The following is a 12687-nucleotide window of genomic DNA, read 5'->3' as shown; positions in this document are numbered from 1 at the left end:
GTGGTGCAGCGGTTAGCACTGTTGCCTCACACCTCTGGGACCTGGGTTCGAGTCTCTGCCTGGGTCGCATAAAATAAAACTTTGGATGGATGGATGGATATTAGAAAAATCTGTTTATTAATATTACATTTGATTAATCATCTCATTCCCATATACATCACCAGGGCTGTGGCCAGGAATTTAAAAATACTGAGGTCAAAAGTGTTAGCCCTTCCTGGGTGTGACCCATAATGAGTCATGGCTATTGGAGTCACAAAATAAATACTGAGCACCCGACCTTGACGTCCTTAGTGGTACGGGTTTGTACACTACACAGTTAGCAAGTGTATCGGGTTGAATACATGAAGGGAGCGACTACAGCCTCAAAGGAGAATGGCATTCCTAAGAAGTGATAATGTATCTCTGCAAAGTCCTGAATCAGTACACGCTATACAATTTACCCAGTACAGGATTCACATCTTTTTTTATGTTAATTAAAATGTCTTTCAATAGAAAATGCTGTAGTGTTTCCATGTCTGACTCTATGCCGCAAGTGCAGCACATTTATATGTACATGAGTTTCAAATTTTTTTGTCTTTGAACGACCCAGGATACTTTTGGTGTGACAATGTGTTTGAAGGATGAAATTCTGAATGCGGTAATGAAATGTGCACTTGAGCAAATGAAACAAAAAAAAAAATGCACATGTATCAAACTCAGAGCTCCGTAACACTGCATTTTATTAACAGTTTCAATGCAGCCAACCGTTACGGTAAAAAGTCACAAGTACAACAAAAGAAAACCACGAATCAGCAACTCTGTCAAGGAGAATTCGGGACACAAAGGCAGCTGAAGTGTCCAATTTAGAGGGCGGTTTGGGAATTTGATGTACAGCAAAGAGCCATAATTGACATGCTTCTTGTCTTATTAAAAGGAAACAGTCCCAGTGGCCCTGCTAAACTTCGTCACGCATTTATTCCAAGCCTACGAAAACACAGAGACCGGCTGACAGCAACGCTTAATGAAATCATGCGTGTAACAGAGGCAAGTCTGTGGTTTAACCTGCTGGCCAATTTATTAATGTGGGTCTTCCATATGTCAGATTAAAATACGTTCGACCCTTCCACATAGTACTCATATCATCAGCATTATTACATGATATATGTGTTGGGTGCCTGATGTTTGCTTGCTGTGATTTCATAATGTTACTTACAGAAAAATTACATTGTAAAATATGCAATTTTATGAATAATTTCTTTCCATTTAAAATGGAACTCGGTCATAAACTTTTGTCTCTCTTTTTCCTCAATCTTCTGAGGAAAAACATGAAATCATGTTTAAAAAGATTTACTTTGCCTTGCATTACAGTAATACCACTTACAGGTGATACAAAATACTCGAGAGGATAAGTTTAATATGCAACTATACTGGCATAAAAATTATCTCCAAATCTACCATTTCACCAGCGAAACTCAATGAAAGTAAAATACACTAATTTGCCCTTTAGCACAATGAAATTAATACATTCCAAATGACCACACAAAAACAGGTCATGCTAAAATGTTCAGATAGTTAAAACCCTGAAAATTACATGTCGTTGTCTTTTCTTTCTTCTTCTTCAAGAACTGTAATAGTAATTTGATTATTTACACATATATCAATGACAGTGGCTAACACTGTTGCCTCCCACCTCTGGGACCAGGGTGTGAGACTTCAGCTTGGCTCCATGTGTGTGGAATTTGAATGGTCTGCCCATGTCATCATGGGGTTTCCTCTGGATTCTCTGTTCCCCCCCCCCCCCTGCCCCCCCATAGTTCAAAAATATGTTGAGGTTAACTGGAGTTACCCAATTGCCCGGAGGTGTGAATGTGTGAGTGAATGGTGTGTGAGTGTGGTCTGTGATGGGCTGGCGCCCCATCCTGGGCTGTTCCCTGGCTTGCTTCCGGGGAATCCTGAACCGCCATGACCCTGCATAAGACAAGCAGGTATGTACAATGAATGAATGAGGCTTGAATCAGATACAAAATCATTTAAAAATATATCAAAAGCCATCTGGTGACCTGTAACATCTTCAAAAATAAACGCTTGAATTTTCTCACTGAATATACGGACAATAGATATATTACCAGTCAAATACTTTTTCACACCACAAGTTTTTACCACTTATCCATTTATATCATAAACTGCACATTTTTTAATTCTTACAGTATTAAGCATCGGAAGGTTGAGAGAACAACTATAAATGAAAATAAAACAAGTTTCCCTTATAACATGGGAAGAGTATCTAACAGTGGATGCCTGACATCCTATTAACTGGTTGTGTGGTGGAGTCAAATTCTAGGCTGTCATTTAACTTTAAATACGCTAGTTAACTGTTTCATATGACGAAACAGAGCAGTATTTAATGTCCCTTGTGGAAAGAATACCTCAAAATTTTTCTGCTGTTATAACTGCTAGAGGAGGTTACTTTGATGAATGAAGTACTCAAATGGTGAACATACTGTAAATCTATTTGCTAGCCAAGAATATTTAGTGTATTTTTAGTAAATGCTGTGAGCAGCATGCAAATGTAGAAAATCTCAGTGTCTGCAAAAAACTTTTGACTGGTAGTGTATGTGAAGTATTGTGACATGTGCAGTACCAGTCAAAAGTTTGGACACGCCAAACTGCTTGCAAATGAGAGTGATGGGGTCACGTCACATGACCTGGCCAACAGATCTAAACACATTTTAGATGGTTTAGGGGGAACTTTACCAGCGAGTGAAGGAAAAATGGCCAATGAGAGCTCAGCATATGTGGAACATTCTTCAGCACAGCTGGAAAAACATCACAGGTGGCCACCTCATGAAACTGGCGCAGAGGAAACAGTAAGGTCAGCCAGTTCCTGGAGCTACTGGGGTTAAGGGTCTCGCTCAAGGGCCCAATGGTGGGATCACTCTGGTGATTGCGGGATTTGAATCGGCAACCTTCTGAGTCCCAATCCACTGAGCTGCCTCCTCCTCCAACAGATCATTGTTTTTTTGTTTAATACTTTATTGGTCAGTGCAAAATTCCATATAACCATTGAAAAATTTGCAAATAGTACATATCTTTCTATGGGTAGTGTCCAAATTTCTGACTGGTGTGGTATTGTTGGAATTTTGTCATGTAATATTATCGTTACTTAAAGCTGTTGTTACAAAGCTAGCTAGAAATCGATCCAACAAGCTTTGCCCTGAAAATACCTTGAAAACTACTAAAATTTTAAATAATGATAATAAAAATACAATCGTTTTGAACCTCTTTGCAAAGGAGGTACATAAATGCTTGAAAATGGAAAATGCATCACTTTGTCTTGCTATAATTTTTCCCTTTTTTATATGTGATTTCTTTCTGTTTTTGTTTGTCTTCCCTAGTTTCTCATTGGTGCTTCATAAGCAGAAGCTTAATCTGCATATAATGACAACAAACCTTCAGTAGACATTAATGTGCTTGTAATATGATGACAATCTGTCAACATTAATAAGCAGCTTGCATTCATGAGTCACATGCTTCAGTGACAAATCTGAATGATGCGAATGCACAAAATAACAGCTCTTTATGAATGGTTACATTTTGGATAAAAGATATAGATTGTAATCTATGTGAGTGATTCTGAGAGAAATCTGTTTACATAACTGCAAAAAAAATGTATACATGATATTAAAAACCTGTTGTGATTTCTAAGGCAAAGAACGACAAAATTTCGGGGAATAATGCGTGTCCTATAAGCTTCTGTACTGTCGGTAATTGGCTGAATTCTACAGTATGCGTTTATGACAGGATCTTAAAATGGGATCCATGATGCATTTTGCATTTCTCTGTATTGTTTGCATCATACAGATCTTTACAGAACAAGAGCCATTTGTAATGCCTGAAGAGAAATAACAGGCTGGATAAGTTGCTGCAACTGACTGGCAGCAGCTGTGTTCAATTCACTAAACCGTAAGACTTTAACTAGCCCATGATATCCTGTGTTTAGGGCTTAATTCCCCCAGGGACACAATGCCCCTCCCCCATCAAAATAAACTCATTTTTATGCATTTAACATAGTTCTCTGCCAGCACCAGTAGAAGACTCAGCAATATAAAAGCAAATCACATTAATGACTGTGCTGGTGGCTTTACTATCGGACCCCTTTTAAAATATCGCTGACGTACAAACATATTTTGACAATTAGAGCCCTAGATGTTTTAATAATGGTGCCGTATAACGGGTAAGTTCATACATATTCCCCTTCCAGCATGGATTGCCTTCCTGAGATGTACAATATAGAGATAAGTATTGGGACACGCCTCTTAATAATTGAATTCAGGTGTTTCATTTAGACATTGTCACAGGTATATACAATGAAGCACCTAAGCCATGCAGTGAGGTTTACAAACATCTCTGAAAGAATGACTCATTCTGCAGAGCTCATTCATGCGTCACAGGATGCTACTTTGGAATAAGTCAGTGAAATTTCTTCCCTGCTAGATATTCCAAGGTCACCCGTACATTATTGCAAAGTGGAATTGTATAGGAACAACAGAAACTCAGCTACAAAGTAGCCAATGGTGTAATAAAGTAACAGATCAGGGTCAGCAAGTGCTGAACCGTATAGTGCATAAATGTTGTCAGCGTTCTGTTGACTTAATAACTGCCGAGTTTCAAACTTCCTCTGGCATTGTCCCCAGCACAGAATCTGTGCAGCAGAAGCTTCATGGAATGGGCTTCCATGGTCGAGCAGATGCATGCAAGTCTCACATCACCAAGCACAAAGTGTCGGATGCAGTGGTGTAAAGCACGGCGCCACTGGACTCTGGAGCAGTGGTAACGTGTTCTGTGGAGTGACAGATCACACTCCTCTGTCTGACAGTCTGACGGACGAGTCTGGGTTTGGCGGATGCCAGGAGAACGTTACCTGCCTGACTGCATTGTGCCAAGTGTAAAGTTTGGGGGAGGAGGGATAATGGTATGGGGTTGTTTTTCTGGTTTCAGTGAATGGAACTATTTATACTTCAGTATACCAAGACATTTTGGACAATTCTATGCTTCCAACTTCGTGAGGACGCTTTGGGGAAAGTCCTTTTCTGTTCCAGCATAACTATGTCCCAGTGCACAAAGCAAGGTGCATACAAACATGGCTGGGTGAGTGTGGAAGAGCTTGAATGGCCCACACAGAGCCCTGACCTGAACCCCATCTAATACCTTTAGGATGAACTAGAACGAAGATTGCGAGGAAGGCCTTCACATCCAACATCAGTGCATGACCTCACCTTTTATCCGTATTGTGTACCTCAGGGAAGAGTTTCACGCAAGAAGCTCTGACACAATCGTAACTATGGCTTTTGCGCTATGGCTGTTCTTGTACAAGAGTCATCAAATGCCAGCTGAGAAAAGACTCAGGGATGCAACTGGGAAGTACACCATCACACCAGTTGCAAGAGCCTTGCATATACGTATCAAATCAAAGTGCGCTGAGCAAGCCTGTGACAAATCTGGTCACACAAGCTGTCAGCTTCATTATTGTTTATAAAGGGGATTAGTCATTCTGTTGAGAATAATTGAGTTAGTTGGCACAGGGTTTGTTTAGACACCCTTTGGTCCTTTTCATGTGTACTGACACATACTCTGCCTATATTCACCCACACGCTGGCTTAATTCTTTGAGTGATATTTGTGGTTGTAAACGCATTTCTGTTTTGTCAAACATTCCTAGAATGGAGGCGGAATACTTAAGTACGCAATTATGCCAGCCAGGAAATGTTTTAATATACAACCAGAAGAAAAAAAAGTGAGTAGACCATATCTTTAAAAAAAGAAAAAAGCCCTTAGGAAGAGATTTTTCATTATAAAAAGTCTTGTTTTGCGAGACTAAAATAGCTCATTGCTTTAGCATAGGTTAGAAGGGTATGTAGCCTCAAGGTCAAATTTGTCTAAAATTCTTATGTAATTACAAGCATAGTTAAGACTAGAATGTAAATGTACTTTGCCTCTTAGTGCTTTTTATTGGGTGTTTAGACAGTGTTTTACTCCAAGGGCCTGTTTACAATTTTCTGTTAAGAAAACTTCTTTGTCATTTTGGTCACAGCACTTGCTTCTCCCTGTACAGGTTCATCTGTTGCTCTCTGCTGTTTTCTTACCAACAATGGGAACATTTATATCAAAAAAGTCTTTTCTTTAGGGGATATAACAACGATGGCATTGGGAAGTGTGGTAAAGAGGTCATTGATGGTGGTAAAGAAAAGTTTGACAGGCTTTTTCCTTGTGTCAAGACCAGATTGCCCTATCTCAACGCTTTGTCCCAGTTGGTACTATCTCCATTATGATAGCCCTTCAGTGATGGTGCTGAGTATGGCTGCTTCAACAGCTGCTTGATAACAGCTTCATTCTCAGTGTAGGATTGTTCCCACTATAGGGCTTTGAGTTCTGCACCTTAGGTTCTCCTTGTACAGGTTTGATTACAGATTGTAGCTGATGCTGGAAAGTCTTGCGTGAACCATATGGGAGTGCTGGGGTGCCCACTTCCCCTATCATTTCATACTGGAACCAGCTAGAGAGAGGAAATTTTGCTCTGCTTTGCTCGGCACTGTTGAGATGAGGATGGACTTATCAGGTGCTCACTGACCATGCCGAATGTCAGCATCCTCAAACAAAAGCTACTTCTTTCTGTGCAGCATCACCAGAGAAGATAAACATAGCTAAAGAATTAAGCTCCTGACAGCAAAAACGCAAGTATGAAATGCATAAAAAAAAATTAAAATATAAAAAATATATATTTGTGTACCTAAAAGGAAAATCAATCATTCGCATGAAAATGAAATTGTAACCTTTTTCAGTAGTGCTTTACAACACTCTTAAATCTATAGTTTTTACCCCTCGCATTTTTGCCACAAAATGAAGTGTGACATCCCTGAATTTTGTGTTCAAAATAACATATCAGGTAAAAAGTTAGAATTTTAGTTTATATGTTTACCCTGTACATACTATATCTACAATTAAATGCATCACAGAAAATTGTGATTAGATATTCAATCAGGTCATGGCTGGCTTAAATAAATTTCTATTATTCTCCAATATACATGAATAGATGGTGTTCGCTGACCATAATTCTCCCTAAAATAGAGCACATTATAATAGGAAGTTTTCTGCATACCAATACGAATTTCAGCGATTACACACTTTGTGTGAGGAAACTGTTAGAAACATAATTGATTTTCAATATGTATGCATTTCATACTCTTTACTGTTGATTTACCAGTTTAAAAAAACCAAACTGTGCAGATCAATTTCAAACAACGTGTGCATGAAGGACATGCAAATCCTTCTTCACACACCTGTCACTCCCCTCTCTATTTCATTGCTTCTTCGCGTCCCAACTATGTTATAATAGCACCATAATTCCCATGTTTCATGTATTACTCCAGTAACAGTTCTGCTGTATCAAAGAATATTTAAAACTTAGCAGTTCTCTTTGATGTGGGTGCTTCTAAGCAAATTAATAATGCAATAATTGCTGCTGATGAGACAATTACTGAGAGCTGACTAACATTGATTAGCATTCCCATGCTAAGGGGTTCCAGGCTTCTCCACTAAAAGCACTAGCATCCTAATCTAACCAAGCCTATACAAGACAAAAAGATGGATGTAAGTTGCTGAAGATTCATTTGACTTTTGCTGGTACAATTGACGACATAAACAGCAAGCATGCACAACATCAGAGGAAGCTCCAAGAGGCAGGGGGTGGACTGGCAACCAAAAGCAGCCCGGTGTATTTCGCCGCTGACCGGGGAGAGGGCTTGGTATATTTTACCTTTGGCGATCGCGATCAACCAGTTGGCCACTGATGAAATAAAGCATTGTCAATTAATTATTTCTGCAATTGAGTTGTAAGCATGGCGAGATCGAAATCGAGTTGTGCACCCCTGGTATATGGGCTATAAAATTTCGGGATTGCGGAAGAAAGACTGGCCCTTGCAAGACCGCCCCCCCCCCCCCCCCCCCCCCCATGGCCAGTTCACCCTTCAGTCCACTGATACATCCTAAATCTTTAATGCATGTTCAATAGATGTATTTCACTGTGTTTCACTGATACACACTGTGTAATAATACAATACACAAATAAGGGGCAGCGTGTGCCTCAGTGGGCTAAGCCTGTGTGCCTGTAATCAGAAGGTCGCAGGTTCAAACCCAGCCTGTGGGTCCTTGAGCAAGGTGCAGTGGGCATGGTGGTGCAGTGGTTAGCACTGTTGCTTCACACCTCTGGGACCCAAGTTCGAGTCTCCACCTGGGTCACATGTGTGTGGAGTTTGCATGTTCTCCCCATGTCGTCGTGGGGTTTCCACCGAGTACTCTGGTTTCCCCCCACAGTCCAAAAACATGCTGAGGCTAATTGGAGTTGCTAAATTGCCCATAGGTGTGCACGTGTGTGAGTGAATAGTGTGCGAGTGTGCCCTGCGATGGGCTGGCCCCCCATCCAGGGTAGTTCCCTGCCTCGTGCCCATTGCTTCCGGGATAGGCTCCGGACCCCCCACAACTCAGTAGGATAAGCGGCTTGGAAGATGGATGGATGGATAGTCAGGAAGCATAGGACACAAGGTTAGGTGCACCTTGAACAGGAAAACAAGCCCCCCTGGGTGCATACACACACTGAGTCAAACATTAAGGGCAATTTGGAGCCATCAAATCTCTTGGACCATGTCTTTGGAAATTGAAAGAAAAAAATGAAAAATGGAATACCCACAGGAAACAGCAGTGCACACACACTCACAAAGCTCTCAACGCTATACATCTCGATCCGAAGTTACATTTTGGCAATAATGCTTCATATCACGGTTCTTAGAATAAGCCATATTATGTACTGTTCTTAATTGACTATTCATTTACTTTTGAAGTGGAGGTGTTATTGCGTTATATTTATCTGTTCTTATTTCTTAACTTTCAAACCATCTAGCTTATGGACGTTTCTTTGCATATACTTATAATTATTCAAAGAACCAATGGCTGTGATAGGGTGCGTTCTTTTCATTTTGATAAACCGCTGAAATCAAAAGGAGAAATGTGTAATTCCCTTCCCTGAGTAGTGAGAAAAGAAGAATGGCAGTCCACAGAGGTACTTTAGTGAGCGGTTTGCATCTTTGCAGGGGTGTAGTTAAAAATGAATAGATAGGGGTCTGGGTGTTTACTGGTTACTGGGGGGGGGGGGATGGCAAACTATTAATGACTTAATAGTAGGGCTAAAAAACATTTAAGGGCTAAAATAGGTCTAATGACTCCCCTGTGCGGTTAAAAGGTATAATGTTTGTTTCAACGTGTCAGATTATCTTTCAAATGGTTTACCTAGAAACACAGCTATTGTATTTAAAAATATTTGGAAGCTATTTAAATATCAAATCCTACATTCTAAAATCATTGAGAAACATTTCTAAATATTTAATATATCTTCAGATTTATTACCTTAAGATTTTAAGGGTATCTTTGCACAGGACTGACTTTACACAGGTTTACCGGAGGAAACAGTAATCAATACAATAAACTGCCTTGCAGTATTCCAAGTAGGGCTGGACTGGCCATCTGGCATGTCATGCACTTTTCTGGTAGGCCAATGGGGTTGTGCTGAGTAAATCTCCCCCCAACCCCCCCACGCTTATTTGTTTTTTGCCAGAATGTATTTTTTACCATATGTGTGGTGGGCCAGTATGGGCAAAAGTACAGACCTGGTTTTTAATCCCAGTCCAAACCTGATTTTAAAGAAACACTCCAATAATTGCCAATCATTGAGTTGGGGGAGCGGGCGGAGGGGACAATTACCCATAATTTCATAATACATTTATAAAATAAAAAATAATAAAAAAGAACATTATCGCATATTATTACCGTACAAAGGTTTCCAGTGACATTGCCTACATACCTCACTTCTACCCTTGTGTTTTCATTCCATCAATATTTAGATCAATTAATTTATTCCCGACATATAGTCCATACAACTGTCAGCCTGCCTTCTCATTATTTCATTCTGTGCAACATTCTGGAACAAGCTCACACCTGCAGCCTTTGAAACTGACAGCTGGACTGCAAGAAATGTGTGGAAATTGATTTTGTTGCAAAAGCCTCAGCACAGCTCTCTAGCTCTAATCAGTAGAGATTACCTACGAAACATTGATGGTATCTCTACAACAAATGCTTACGAGTCCACCAATTACCGCTAATAAAAGATCTGGCTGGCCTGAGCTATGTGGAAAGAAACATATCCATATTTCGCACCTTGTCTGTAAATATCTTCAGGAGAAAGTTGTGTCGTACGTACTTCGTAAGTCTTCCTAATTATGCTTTTGAACTTTTTAGACCAAGACCTATTTTTGCATCAGTGTCATTATAACCAGCTGTTACGAAGAGGCATGATGGATGACAATCCCTGTTGCAGCTTAAATGAACAAGGAACTTTACTGTGAACCACACCCAGAAAACATGAAACAATGTGACCGTGAGGGCAGGTAGGCAAAACAAGAACTAACAAAGGCTAGTATTAAAACACAAGCGACTCCGAGGGAGTACATGAGACACCTGCAATGGCCAATGGAGGAACAGGGCAATGGCAGGCATATATATATATATATATATATATATATATATATATATATATATATATATATTAGGGCTATTACTAATTATAGAAACTAGGGACTTGGTGCTACAGGGAACAGGTGAAGGTCATTAACAAGGCCTAGGACTTAAACACTAGAAGACATTAAGAACACTGGTGAAACAAGACATAGCTACAAAACTAGGTACAGGCAGGGATACCTAAGAACTAAAATATAAAACATGGACCGAAATTGAAACACATGAACACAAGAACGCAGGGAAAACAAAACAGGTAACACAATTTGCAACATGGTTGAGGCTGGCCTCAAACTCCCTTTGGTCAGGGATACACAGTACCCAGCAGCACAGTCAGCCCATTAGGCGACACTTGGAAAGCAGGGAAAACAATAGGGACAGTGAGATGAGTTAGACCTAGGGACACAGAGAAAAAAATGGGATGGCCAGCTCCACCTGCTGGCCAAAGGGGGAGAAAGCGGGCAGAACTGGACAAGGCAGGGACTAATCCTGACACCAGAATCAGCATATTACCGAAATCTCTGTACCAGTGGAATGTTTTATGTTAATTAGAACAACATCTTTATCATACAGTGGCATAGTAATCTCTCAAACTCAAATTTTCTTCATAATGCATAATCAAATGAGTTGTTACACTTTAGTGTTCATTTTCCCCCCTTATTAGCTCCCCAGAGGAGTGTGCAGCAACACTTGTTTAATAAATGAGCCCTTGAACTAATCAGAAAGTACAGGAATGAAACTTCTAATGAATATGACATTGATGAATGTATCAGGACTTTAAAAATTACTGTCAATTTACCCAGGATTCTGTGGCAGCCGGATATGTAGTCCCGCTTATTTAAGTCCTGTCGTTGAAGGAAACTAGCCTACGAAGTCACGCTAACCTTGTTTGCCCTTGTCACTACTGCTTCTCTTCATATATTGCTTTTTGGTATTTGCTTTGGTGTTTTGCATAAAAGCAGATGTAAAATCTCTGCAGAAGAAAGATTTTATATATCAGAGGCTTATGTTTGCTTTGTCAAGATCTTACAAGTGCTTTAATATATAATTGTCCTCTTTATTTATATATTTCTGCACTGGATTTATCCACAATTGAGCTCTAAATCGGAGAGGATGCAATTATAGGTTGCGTGAAAACTATTTGACTCTTCTAGGAATATAACAATTGCTGAACCACTTTATGTTCAGGCAGATTAAAAGAAAATGTAGACCTTTTTGCAGTTACTTAGGCACTAACATTTGTTTTTCCAAAAAACGGTTTTAAATAAGCTTTTAATACCTATCTATCAAAACAACTGAGGGTGCATTCTACTTTAAAAAAATATATATATTTTTTATTTTATAGTGTTTTGACCTAGTTTGATTAATGCCTTTATTACCTGCAACATTCTGAAATAAATGGTTCAGTGGGTGCCGTCCTAATTGGGATATACTGGGAATGAAATAATTCATTTTCATTATCATGATCTTTAATGATATTCTCACAGAGCAACAAAACTGCAGTCGCAAGAACCTAAAATGGAGAAGCCCTCCATTTTTACTACCTGGCCAAACACACTCCCGTTCTTTGTCCACTTCACCTACATAGCCCATTAAAACCCACCCCTGCCCTACTTTGAACTTTTTGGATGACGTAGGGCCAAGTACCGTCAGCTTCCTTTTTTTTACAGCCCCTTGTCTCCAAAAATATCGATTGCTGTGCAAACCGAAAGCCTAACTTTGCCAAACGTTTCAGGGAAATCAGTCAATGCGTGACACGTGTCTCCTACCTTCTGCTTTTAGCTCATAACTGAAGCTATTCTCGTAACAGAAGGTGTGAGAAATATCTGTCCAGGGGTGACCCGGCACATAGTTATCCCACCATGCACCTGTGTGTGGTGAGGTGCCGATAGTCCAGCCGAACCACACCCAGCTGTGTCCCAGTTTAATATTGCAATTTTCCGTAGTAGGTTCTTTAAATTATAAGTGTGAGACTGAGATAAAACGAGCAGTGATAAAACGACGAGGGACCTGACGCCCACAGCCCAAAATGGCAAACCTTTCATTTTCTCAGTATTAATCTTTATTTTAGCTTTTGTATTGTGTTACT

At 39.9% G+C, this 12687-nt stretch overlaps 1 long non-coding RNA gene across 1 annotated transcript in view; it reads right to left on the bottom strand.

Annotated features, from left to right (window-relative positions):
* Positions 1 to 1841: 1841 nt before the first annotated feature.
* The window catches only part of LOC125715539 (uncharacterized), a 39760-nt gene continuing 28914 nt past the window's right edge, over positions 1842 to 12687 (bottom strand). Inside the window, exon 3 of the long non-coding RNA XR_007384098.1 lies at positions 1842 to 1947. This is a non-coding gene — a long non-coding RNA (uncharacterized LOC125715539). The remainder of the gene's footprint in view (positions 1948 to 12687) is intronic.

Source organism: Brienomyrus brachyistius, chromosome 20 (genome assembly GCF_023856365.1).
Source record: "Brienomyrus brachyistius isolate T26 chromosome 20, BBRACH_0.4, whole genome shotgun sequence".
Classification (NCBI taxonomy): domain Eukaryota; kingdom Metazoa; phylum Chordata; class Actinopteri; order Osteoglossiformes; family Mormyridae; genus Brienomyrus; species Brienomyrus brachyistius.
This window is presented reverse-complemented; position numbering and strand designations above follow the sequence as displayed.